The sequence below is a fragment of the Symphalangus syndactylus genome, chromosome 16, assembly GCF_028878055.3.
Source record: "Symphalangus syndactylus isolate Jambi chromosome 16, NHGRI_mSymSyn1-v2.1_pri, whole genome shotgun sequence".
Classification (NCBI taxonomy): Eukaryota; Metazoa; Chordata; class Mammalia; order Primates; family Hylobatidae; genus Symphalangus; species Symphalangus syndactylus.
In genome coordinates, this window is record NC_072438.2 from 99,753,691 (window position 1) to 99,766,766 (window position 13,076).

General features: G+C 45.6%; 1 long non-coding RNA gene across 1 annotated transcript; it reads right to left on the bottom strand.

Moving 5' to 3' along the window:
• Positions 1-461: 461 nt before the first annotated feature.
• LOC134732706 (uncharacterized) lies at positions 462-12,651 on the bottom strand. Its single transcript, XR_010116128.1, has 3 exons — positions 12,532-12,651; positions 12,200-12,269; positions 462-525 (listed from the first exon to the last, which is right to left on the bottom strand). It is a non-coding gene; the product is annotated as an uncharacterized lncRNA (long non-coding RNA).
• Between the last annotated feature and the right edge of the window lie 425 nt (positions 12,652-13,076).

The following is a 13,076-nucleotide window of genomic DNA, read 5'->3' on the forward strand; positions in this document are numbered from 1 at the left end:
GCACCATTGGGGCTGAGGATCTGCACAGCCTGGGGGTCCGAGGACTTGCCACCCACAGACTGTCAGCCTCTGGAACCTCTGCAGGGGGGCTGTGTCTCCAGGGCACATGTGTGCTCAGCGCATTCCCTGCCTGCAGTCCCGCTCCCCGAGAAATCTGATGCCCAGGCCGTGGGGTAGCTGCAGCCCTGGAGTCACGACGTCACCATGTCTGTTTCTTCTGGTCTGCTGACCACCTTGAACCAACCGCCACCAAGCACCAGGGCCAGGATCGGCCCAGAGACAGAAGGGGCCACAGACATGGAGCTGTGTGAACAAGATGCTGAACACCATCCACCAATAGAACAGCTCAGACAAGGCCACTGAGTCCGTCGAATCTTCTCTACGATGTGATCCACAGACAATGCACAGGCTCTATGTGTTTACAACGAGCAGCTTTTGTGAATTTTGCTCTTATACAAATAACACGAATAACTAGAGCCCGTCTTCTACTGCTTTCATTTTCTGCCGAGATTTTAAAGGATTCACCTTAAAATTTGAATTTTGTTATCAGAAATAACTCATACTCCATTGACCTAGGATGTCTGAGGCTGTTTTGGGCTGCCATTCAGGGGCTCTTGTAGATTGAGCAGTTCCCAGACTCACATGGCTCACTCTCCTCACTTCCCTGGGAAGATGGGAAAAGAGCCTGGGAAATTCTCACCCTCTATGTCCTTTGGGGTCCCATGAACAGTCTGTCATCGTTCAGTCATTGTCAGTGTGTAAAGTAACTTTGGTAACTGGAAAGTTTGCAATGGGGTCAAGTCACCACAGTAAATATCTACACCACCCCCCAACATGGCACCAGACACTGACTCCTACCATGTCTGTATCGATACCGCTCCATTGGATAAAGCCGTGAGTTTGCAGTTTTCCTTCCTAGGAAATGGGAAGGAGATCTGTTCTGCAGGGTTATAGTGAAGCTCAGGCTAATTTAACAAACCTAAAAACCAGACTCCTACTAGATTATTTAGAACTCAGGAATACGTGCCATACAACATAGTTTGTTTTGCACAAATATCAGCCAAAATCCACATGTTGGAGGCTACAAACCTGGGGTCCTTGTTCTTTCCTTCTGCAGAAGCCTAAGGAGGACATCTGGTCTCTGCGTGCAAGATCAGAGACTGACAGGACTCAGCCATCTTCTTACAGGATTGAAAAGACATTTTAAGTGAGTTTCAAGGGCTGTTTAGGGCTTCACCTGACATCTTAGAAAAAACATTTATTCCTTGGGATTCACCTACAGCTTTTAAGGTTCTGATTGATCCCAGGACAGAAACACTTGGCCCAAGTGACCTTCTTGGACACACCGAGGTGTGGCCGGGGTGACCAATAGGGAGGCTGGACTCTGGGCCAGGCTGCAGAGAGCAAAGCGAACCAAGGAGAGGCCAGACAGTCTCAGACTCTTGAAGTCCAGCCGCCTCCTCTCCACAGCTAGGAAATGATTCTCAGACTTCTAGGCTCTTTGCAGAATACTAACCACCACCAAACACTGCTTGTTAGTGAGTGGACAGACAGGCTCAAGAATTTGTGCTTTGTAAAACCAATCTTGCTTGGCAATAGAGTGTTAAAAGCACTAGGAGGTTTTAATTAGATTTCTGGATTTCAAACCCCAGCATGCAATATAGGCTTTATGAACAGAGAGATGAGTAATCATTTCAACATGAAGTCTGGGGTGGAAAGAATGGATTCAATCACTTCCTTAATCAGACATCTTCAGGGTTCAAACCACACTCAGGGTGGCTAGGAGATTTTATCCCGCATTCCCTGTACGAGAGACTGAAATGGTGAGCAGGAAATTGAACTGTTCTCATACAGGAAATAACAGCACTCTGTCAAAATCTACAGAAGAAACATGTGTTCAAATTTTCTGTCAATGCCCAACATATCGAATCAGGGAGCAAGAGGGGGGTAAAATTACAGGAGTCATGGTCCTATCAGCTCAGGGCAGCATCCTGCAGCATGGGGTCAGCAGTTGAGTGTCCTGGATTTGCAGAAACAGGCTGGATGAATGCAGAGGTTTCTCCCATAAACATATATACAACCTATAAAACTTGTACATACATTATGTGCATGTGTATGTAATATGTAGTATAATATATAACATGCAATACATAATAGAATGCATTGACTATAATGCCATATATTTGTATGTAATTTCTGCAATTTTAAGCCAGTTCTTGTTGCCTCCCTTTATCTGGAGCTCTTCCTTTATTTGGGTTGTAAATTATGAATAACTATTGGCTATGGCTATTGTTTTGCACAAGCTGAGAAATATTCTACTGTATTGCACCGTTTTTACTATGTAGCACTCATCAGTTGATGGACGCTTAGGTAGTTTCCATGTCTCGGCTATTGTGAAAAATGCTGCAGTGAACATGTGGTCATGGATAGCTTTCATTTCCCTTGGGTATATACCCAAAAGAGGGATTTCTGTGTCAGGTGGTAGTTCTATTTTGTAATGTCTTCAGGAATCTTCATACTATTTTTGTTAATAGTGGCTACACCAATCTACATTCTCACATACGGTGTATAAGTGCTCCTGTTTCTCCACATCCTCACCAACACCTTTTATCCCATCTTTTCGATAACAACCATTCTAACTGGACTGAGGGGGTATCTCATCGTGGTTTTGATTTGCATCTCCCTGATGATTAGTGATGTTGAGTAACTTTTCATGTACCTGTTGGCCATTTTTATGTCTTCTTTGGAGAAATATCTATTCAGGCTCTTTGCCTAGCATGATGTAGGAAAATGATCCCTATCTGAGTCATTTTATTTAAGTCGGTTTATTACGGTCAACTCTTAGTTGGGTCTTGTTTTCTTATTTACTCTGACAATCTCTTTCTTTCATTGTTGTATTTATACCATAGAAATTTAAAATAATTATTGATTTATTTGTATTAGTATCAGCCATATTTGTAACTTTTCTGGATGTTGCATTTGTCCTTTGTTTCTGCACCCCACCCCCTTTTCTGCCTTCTCTGGCAGAAGTACTATAAGATTATATTTTATTTCCTCTCTTAGCATTCAGTTCTCTTAAAAATATTTACTGTGCTGGGTGTGGTGGCTCACACCTATAATCCTAGCACTTCGGGAGGCCGAGGAGGGTGTATCTCTTGAGGTCAGGAGTTCAAGACCAGCCTGGCCAACATGGTGAAACCCCATCGCTATAAACAAACAAATAAATAAATAAATAAACATTAGCTGGGCGTGGTGACCTAGACCTGTAATCCCAGCTACTCCGGCGGCTGAGGCATGAGAATTGCTTGAACCTGGGAAGCCGAGATCACACCACTGTACTCCAGCTTGGGCAACAGAGTGAAATTGTTTCTCAAAAACAAAAAAAAAATTACTAGCTGTCCCAGACTTTTCTCAAGGGCATGTTAACTAATGTAAATCCACTTTGAAATACCACTATGCCTTCTTTTTATTTTTTTTTTTTGAGAGATTTGTAGTTTGATTTAGTCTCACTCAGATTAATTCTGCTTTTGCTGCCTTTGCTTTTGGTGTCATATCCATGGGATCAATCCCAGGAAAGGAAACAATCAGCAGAGTGAAAAGGCAACCTACACAATGGGAGAACATATCTGCAAACCATGCACTGAGCAAGAGATTAATTTTCAGAATAATGGCCGGATGTGGTGGCTTACACCCAACTCAACAGTTTGGTAGGCTGAGGCAGGTGGATTGTTTTAGGTCAGGAGTTCAAGACCAGACTGGCCAACACGGTGAAACCCTGTCTCTGCTAAAAATACAAAAATTAGTCAGGCACAGTGGTGCACATCTATAATCCCAGCTATTTGGGAGGCTGAGGCAGGAGAATCACTTGAGCCCGGGAGGCAGAGGTTGCAGTGAGCCGAGATCACACCTCTTCACTCCAGCCTGGGCAACAGAGGGAGACTCTGTCTCAAAAAAAAAAAAAAAAAAATCAAAATATATAAGGAACCCCTGCAACTCAATTGCAAAATAAGTAATAACCCATTTGAAAAATGGACTGCAGACCTGAATAGACATTTCTCCAAAGAAGATATACAAAGGCCAGCAGGTACAGGAGGTCCTCACTTAGTGTCATCAATAGATTCTTAGAAAATGCAACTTTAAAAAACGATGCCTAATGAAGCCAATCGTACCATAGGCTAATTGATGTAAAGCAGGGTTAAGGTCCTACAGCATATTTCCTGTCACTAAAACCATCATCCAACTGCTAAAGACCAAAACACTTATAATATTAAGCATTGAAATAAACGTGAGCTGTACATACATGATTTACCCAATTATTTCAGTTCAGGGCTGCAGGGAGACAGAATATATCCCAGCAGCTCAGGGCACAAAGCAAAAACGAACCCAGAACCATGAGGGAATCTTTCTCATTTTTGTCTTGTGAGAATCTAATGTGGTTTGGGTCTGTGCCCCCACCCAAATCCCACATCGAATTGTGATCCCCAGTATTGGAGGAGGGACCTGGTGGGAGGTGGCTGGGTCATGGGGGTGGATATCTCCCTTGCTGCTCTCACAATAGTGAGCATGTTCTCACCCCCTCTCTCCCTCCCTCCTGCCTGGCCATGTAAAATGTTCCTGCTTCCCCTTCTTCTTCCACCATGATTTTAAGTTTCCTGAGGCACCCCCAGCCATGCTCCCTGTACAGCCTGCAGAATTGTGAGCCAATTAAGCCTCTTTTCTTTATAGATCACCCAGTTTTAGGTATTTCTTTATAGCAGTGCATAAACGGAATAATACAGAACCTAATGAGGTTGCTGGAGGTAAAAATCATTAAAATGTGGGGTCTCCTCAAGACTGCAGTCCTCCAGGAGCTTCTCACTCTCAGCTTCCAGAAATTCACTATAATTCCTATTTACAAGTTTCTACAGTTCATGGATCCTGGGGCCCCTGCTCCGGGTAAGCCCATCTGAGCTGGACTTCCTATATGTGCTCTCTCTTTACAAATGTACTTTACTGATGGGTCTAAAGAAAGTCACTGATTTTCAGTTTGTTCAGATTTTCTTGCTGTAGGGATGGGAGTGAAACCTTACACACACTCTTAATGTGTTGGTGCAGAGGCCGGAAGTTCACGTGTCTATGTTCATCTTCCTAAGTCATTGAAATAAGGGGAAGCACAGATCAGTAATGAAAATACAGTCTCCAACTTATGATAGTTGGATTTAGGATTTTTCAACTTAACAATTGTGAAAAAGAAATGCACATTGAGTAGAAACCGTACTTCAAACACTCATACAACCATTTTATTTTTCACTTCTAGTCCAGTATTCAATGAATTGAATGAGACATTCAACACTATTACAAAGTAAGCTTTGTGTTAGGTGATTGCCTAAATGTAGGCTAGTATCAGTGTTCTTAGCATGGTTAGGTAGGCTAGGCTATGCTAGGCTATGATGTTCAGTAGGTTGGGTTTATTAAATGCGTTTCTACTTGGGATATTTTCAACTTACGAATGAGTTTATCAAGAGGTAGCCTCATGGTAAGTCAAGGAGCATCTGTGTACACAAACTTGTAATTAGCATGATATATACACACACATCCCACATTAAGCTGCCCAAATAGCTCAAGTACCTCCACTATCTGTCTACACTCACCTGTTTCCTTGGCCTGTACCAGATCTCATCAGATCATCATATAGGGCCCTCAAATGCCACCCCCGAAGTCCAGAAGCCACTGGCACTCTCTCCTCTGCACAGAAATGCCAACTCTAAACTTTTCTAGGGTTGAGCCGTGGAGGTCTGGCTCGGTCTTTAAAATTTATCTAAAGTTATTTTCTCTGTGAAAGCTAACACTTAAATAGATTGATTAATTCATTTATTTGTGCATTCTGTTAACAAGCAATCTCAAAGGCCTCACAATGGCTCAGAACTGAATTCATTTCTGGGGAGCCCCGGTCCTAGCTCCACATTCCACAGATGGGGGAGCCTTGATATCTGGGATGGCATTGAATGTATTAGTCCTTGTTTTTTTCTTTCTTTCTTTCTTTTTTCTTTTTTTTTTTTTAAGTCTCACTCTGTCACCAGGCTAGAGTGCAGTGGTGCAATCTCGACTCACTGCAACCTCCACCTCCCAGGCTCAAGCAGTTCTCCAGCCTTAGCCTCCCGTGTAGCTGGGACTACAGATGCATGCCACCATGCCCAGCTAATTTTTGTATTTTTAGTAGAGATGGGGTTTCACCATGTTGGCCAGGCTGGTCTCGATCTCTTGACCTCATGATATGCCCGCCTCGGCCTCCCAAAGTGCTGGAATTACAGGTGTGAGCCACCACACCTGGCCTTCCTTGTGTTTTAATGATGTTTCCATCCATTCGGCCACTCCTGGAGGCCAGGGCCTACATTTTCACTTGTCCTTGATTCCCCCAAGCACCTCTGTGAGCCCTCTCAGGGTTGCCTGATTGGTTCAGTGAAGACTTTGTTCTGGGAGGTTCAATTCCACCACTGACAAATGCCTCGATAGCTGAACAAGAAGCCCACATGGGAGATGTGGGCATGGGGAAACTCGGCTGACTTGGGCTGCAAAGGGCCTCAAGCTGAATGCACATGCATCCAAAACCTATTTTGATATTTAGTGTATTTTTAATAATTTAGAGCCTTATTAGTGTTTCTAGTCCAAAATGCAGAAAGCAAGTGCAACAATTTCTTGTAATTTTTGGTCAAAAATTGGTTTGATTAAGGATAGATACTATTTTCATACAACTGAAATACTTTCTGAAACATTAGCTGAAATGCTCCCCCACCCCAACTAAGAACTGGATATCTCAGGAAACATCAAAGGTAGGTGAACGTGTTGTGCTATTACTGCAAAACTGTAAGAAGTGGGATTGTTAAAGAAATGAAGAGAGAAGTAATAGAAGTTGCTGTCGCCATGGCTGTGGCATCGGAGACTACACAGGGAATACTCCAAGAAGGTCTAGAGAAGGGTGAGGCGCTTTGAGGGGAAAGGAGAGGGAAGGAGAGGCACCAGGCCCTCCTCAGCCCCAGCCCAGGCCCTGGCTGCCCCCTAGAGTCCAGGGGCAGTAGTCTGGGCTTTGTGCCCTCATTTCTGTTTCATGGAAGGAATGTCTCAATGAAGCCCAAACTTTTGTTTCTAATAGTTGTTTGTTTGTAATAAGTATTTCTTCATATTAAACTTGTTTAAAAAGATCACTCGGTCACACTTGGGACTTACGAAAGCTCTGGGAAGATGCACAGATGTTCTTCCTTCTCAGGGTTTGCAGGGATGAAGTGTGTTTCCCTGTGGATTTAAAAGGTGACCCACTGGCTTACTGTCTGCAGTATCAGTTAAGCACATACTGATTATGTATTAGACTGTTTTCATGCTGCTGATAAAGACATATCCAAGACTGGGCAATTTACAAAAGAAAGAGGTTTAATTGGACTCACTGTTCTATGTGACTGAGGAGGCTACACAATCATGGTGGAAGGCAAAAGGCATGTCTCACGTGGTAGCAGACAAGAGAAGCAGAGAACTTGTGCAGGGAAACTCCCCTTTATAAAACCATCAGATCACATGAGATGTATTCACTATCATGAGAACAGCACAGGAAAGACCGACCCCCATGATTTGATTACCTCCTACCAGGTCCCTCCCACATGTGGCAATTGTGGGAGCTACAATTCAAGATGAGATTTGGGTGGGGACACAGCCAAACCACATCAGATCATGAAACCTAAATGCTTGTTTGTTGGATGATCCACCCATTTCCTTCCTCACCTGGTGTCACATCACTGGGGGCAGCCCTGGTTGTACAAGTTGTGAGTTGCCTAAGACTTGCAATAATTCCAATTCATGTAAGTGAAGAAAATACTGAATGCCTGTGTGCTCTGACCCTGCAATGCAGGTGCCTCACCTCTGTTAACTGGAGAGTGGCAGGGCTGCAGCAGGCAGCTAGTCTCTGGGCGGCAGTCAGGGTCCTGGTCTTCTGGTTCACCCCTACCCAGCTGAGCAGCTGGACCCCCTGTTTCTCCAAAAACATTGTTGCTCCCAGGTTCGGTGGGGAGCAGGAAGCCAGGCTTCAGCTCCTTCAGGCTCTTGTGTGTTTCACTGAACCCATAAACATAAACAATTCTTTCAGAGCCATATCTGAGGGTCAGAAACATGAGCCACCTCTTTTAAATGAACGTATCTTTCAGTAACAAAAAGGAAAAGTTTTGAAAGAAAGGGGGAAATGATTGGCAGTCTTATCTCAAATTAGCATGGGGGCAGCATGTCATGGGCTGATTCTTACTAAAACGTGCCCTCAAGGCTAACATCACCCTCCAGCCACATGCCATCTCCTGAGAGCCAAGCCATGCTGACCACTCTGCCTGCAGGCCTGCTTGTGGGTGGGGCGATGGCTGGAGCTGGTAGAAGAGCATGGCCCAGGCCTGAGGTCGACTCTGTGAGGGGGGCGGGGACCTGGGCAGAGGCAGGGGTCCGCAGAAGCCCCAGTAGCCTGGGCCCACTTCAGGCAAGAGCTCACCGGCACACGTGTGTTTTTGAGTGTGGGTGCACCTCTGCAAAAATGCTGGCTTTTTCTGGAAAGCATCTTATTTTCTTGGTAAACACTGAAGTATTTGGGGACCAAAATATCTGATTTATAGACACTGTATATATAGATAAAAAGTGAAAAACTGTGCTTGTGGAGTGGGAGGGGAAGGGAGAAAGACAGAGTGAGGGGCAGGAGGTTTTCCAACAACACTTAAAAGAAGTCAGGGTGGGGACTATGCAGAGGGGAGATGGATTTTGTTGACTCTCTACCTATTTCTTCTTTCTCTTTAATATTTTCCCTCCAGAAGGGTGGGTTCCCCTGAGGATGTTATATTTAGAAAAGCAGTTGGAATGAGAGGGTTACCTTTCAAATCCTCCAGCTAGTTGATCAAATAGAGCCTCCTTGTTTCTAGCTCTGAGGCACAATTATGTGTAAGCAGGACCCCCTCTGAGAATTCAATTCAGTGAGAACCCAAAACTGGAGCTGGCATGGGAGCCCATTTGTGTCTTAGCTAACATAATTATTCCAACACTAATCCTCTGCTAACACATCTGTCCTTTCTTTCTGTGCGGAGAATAGGAAATCATACACTATGCGTGGAAGTTGTTTCAGCTGTGTGCGTGTCTGTGTTTTGCTAGCAGAATGATTCTTTTGGATGGAAGTTTCCTTTATAGCTTGTGGCAGAGCAGCCCTGATCACCCCTCTGACTCTGGCAGGGTGCAGGAGCATAAAGCTTTCCTTTCTCAAAGTGCATTTAGATCCTATCACTCCTCACCCGAACCCTATGTACTCAGCTTGGCAAATAGAAATCATTCCATATTACAGATTAAAATATAGTGAAATTCAGATCAGCTGGATTATGGCCACACGGCCAATCCCACTGGCCTAGATGGGGCTAGAAGGCACTGCTCCCAGACGTGCAGAGCTAAGGCTTCACCCAGCAGGGATGGGAGCAGGCCATGGCCGCCCTCGGAATTCAGGCTTGTCTCAGAAAACCAAGGTGGAAGCAAGTTCCCCACTCCTCCTTATGTGCTCCTCATTCTCCTCCTCCTCCTCCTTCTCCTCTCTGGCTGAAGGGCTATTCTCCAATGGCTTCTGCACCCAGCTTAGAGCTGCCTTCCTGGGCATGACCATATATGTTGGGACCTGAGAAGCTACAACCTCGGTGTGTTACTTATGGGTTATGCACATCCCTTCAATGTAAGGACTAGCTTAGGGTCAAGCCTGCAAGCCAGCTCCAGGGCAGCTGATTTCTGTGGTGGATACACACGTGCGGTGCACTAGGAGTCAGGCCTTGAGCTACACTACCTCCCTCATTTTTGGCACCGTGGAGAGGCAGCGAAGCGTCCCAATCTTTGGAGTTTTGTCGGATGTGAAACATCAGGCCCTTGGGTGTGAGACACTTCCTTATCTGTGTGAGCAGGACATATACCTGTCCTTTCCCCCACAGGAGGCTCCTGAGGCTGAACTAAAAGGACAGGCTCTGCCCCCACAATTGCTACCTGCTGGACCCTCACAGCTACTGGGAGTGGAGAGAGCAAGGCCCTAGGAACTGGGACAGTTGTTTTTTATTTTTGTAAATAATTTCTGAAGACTGACATAACTCACAGCCATTTCATTAAGAGGCTGAGATGATTAAATGGTTTAATCTAAAACGCAGAGAAAATCCCATTCAAGAGGAGCAAGATCTCTGAGTCTGGAACCAGTGCTTGAATCTGCTCCAGGTAGAGCAGGGGCTTTCTTGAGCGTGGTGGGAACTGGAGCAGTGGCCCAGCAGGGTCAAAGGCAGGGCCAGGCTGGGTCACCCAACCCTCCCCCCAGCCTGCTCTGACAACGCTGCCCAGGTTGTGCCTCGTGGATTCAGTGCCCTTGGTTGGGCAAGCACAGGTCACCAGCAGAAGTGAACCCACTTTGCCCTGATGGCAGCGGAAGGGGAAAGCCATGGCCTTGTGGGCCCAAAACAAGCGTGAGTTGGGTGACCTCATGCACACACAATGCTGTGCAGATTCGGGGTAAGGCACTATATTAGCCCGTTCTCATATTGCTGTAAAGAACTACCTGAGACTGGCCGGGTGTGGTGGCTCACGCCTGTAATCCCAGCACTCTGGGAGGCCAAGGCGGGCAGATCACCTGAGGTCAGGAGTTCAAGACCAGCCTGGTCATGGTGACACCCCATCTCTACTAAAAATACAAGTAGCCCAAGGGACCTCCTGGGTGGAAGAGACCCCTGAACGCGCATGAGGGCAGCACAATGAAAAACTGGCTCCCTCGATTCTTACACAGAACTATTTTACCCCATTTGACATTTTAAAGGATAAACTAAGGTGTTGGGATATTTTGCAAGTATTCCTCCATATTTATTCTCGCCATTCCCCATTCATGGTTTCAGGAGGGACCAGTCAGATGGCACCGAAGTCTCATGAGACTCTGTGTCTTAACTCCTGTCTGAAGTTTCTGGAAGCCTGTGTGGCTGAGAGGAGAGAGGCTCTGCGTGGTCATCAAACTGGAGGGTCCTGGGGATGGGCAGAAGAGGCTCCTGGGAGGTCTGACGACACTGTCCTGGGTCCTAGGAATCTCCCTCATCATCAAGATATGACCCTGGGAGAGGAGGCAGTGGGACAACTGAGACTGAATCCCCAGTACCCCAAGGGCAGCAGAGGCCACACAGGGAGTGAGCTGGAGCAATAGCAAAAGAAAGCTCCTGTATTTGATGGTCTCCAGAATTCAGACACTGACTTGCCTCTTGTTAGAGAAACTGCAGAAAATAAGCACTGGGAAATGACCAGTGGGGTCCAGGACACTTTGATGTGACCCAGACCTTGGCTGCCCGAACAGTGGTCCAGGGATTAGAACACTGACGTCGCCTGGGGGTGGTAAGAAATAGAACCCCATCTTCCCCCCAGATGCTGAGCTGGAATCCGCTGCTTCACCAGGTCCTAAGCTCCCCACACACCTCAAAGTGGGAGAAGCCAGATTTTCTTGAAGACCCCATTCTGTCCACTTTGAATGAATGCCCCACTCACTCAGCTAGAAGGGCAGAGAGGTACTCACGGTGCCTGGCACGGGTCCAGGGGCCACCTAAATGTCCACGAAGGGCAGACAATGCCAGAGGTGACCTCCTAGACCAATAGGCAACCACACAAACATGCAGAGAGGACCAGGACTCCTAGAGCAAAATGTTATGCAAAAAGAGGCTCAATCCACACCCTTATTAATATTTTGTTAAACACAGCATGTATACATGTGGGACATGCTTCTAAACAATATCAAAGGAACAATTGTAATGTTTGCATTGTCATTTGTTAGAGTAATGGAATTAAAACACATGATCTTGGCTGCTTCCCTCTCTCCCTGAGCTTACGTTATAATAGTCTGATTTTAAAATGACATTATCAATGTATTTATCAATATCACAGGCCATAAATATAAGTTAAAATATTGAATTGAAATGAAACAAAACACAATGAGGATCTTATACACTGGAGGAAAGGAGTTGCTTAGAAAGTCTTGCTAGAAGTGGAGGCGCTCCCTCACCCTGGCCAACTGAAAATGCAGGTGTGATCATTTGTGCAGAGCACACAGTGCATGGGTAACCGCCTTTTCCCTTGTGATTTTGCTTCTGGGTTTCTCTTTGGTGGCAGGTAAACACTATGTTGGCATCTGACCGCATTTGGGAGTACCGGGCCCACTCACCTGGACAAGGGGCTCTGAAGGCACGGTCTGTGTCCTGTGTTTCTGTGATATCCCACAGCACCCGCCATGACTTGAAAACAGAAGGCATTAATACAGCTGTGAATTTGGTTTCTTTGGGACATTTTGACAAAATAATAATGATAGTCACATGTGCTACATGTTAACTCTGCACTTCTGTACAAGGCAGAAATAAACACATTTTTATTTGTATTATCTCCATTCTCACACATACACACAAAAACCCTGTGAAGTAGGGAGTGGTATTCATCCTTATCTTACAGATGAAGAAACTGAGGTGCAAAGGGATAAGGTAAATTCATCAAGCAACTTACTCATCATTGAAGAGTGGCAAAAGTGCCAGACGCATTGAGTGTGCTGAAATGTGGTTTTATCGTGCTGGTTGTCAGGAGCCTGCAGTGGGTGATATGATAGGCTAATGGATAGCATTACTCTCTGAATGGGAGTCACCACTATCTGGAAGATAGAGAGTATTTTGCAGAAATATAACATTGCCATGTATTCTCATGGTAAGAGGATGCTAACTATTCTATCTGGTACACGATAATGATCAGCGGCTTTAGACTCAGGCACGCTCGTCCTAAGACCTTTCCTCACCAGGATAATTTCTCAAGACAGATCATTAACTGAAGTTCTCCTTAGACGACAGACACCAGAAGACAAAGACATTTACAGAGCCACCCTTGGGAGCCCAGTTGTCATCTTGGCTCGGGAAGTGCCCACATTCGTCTGCTAAGTGTGGGAGTCATCTGGAGCTCCGCTGGGGGCCATCTGGGACTAGAAATTTGACTGGAGTTTGTAAGCAGGACCCCCTTCCAAGAGCAGAGAAAGCGTAGCCTGGGGGGCTGTCCCTGTGGAT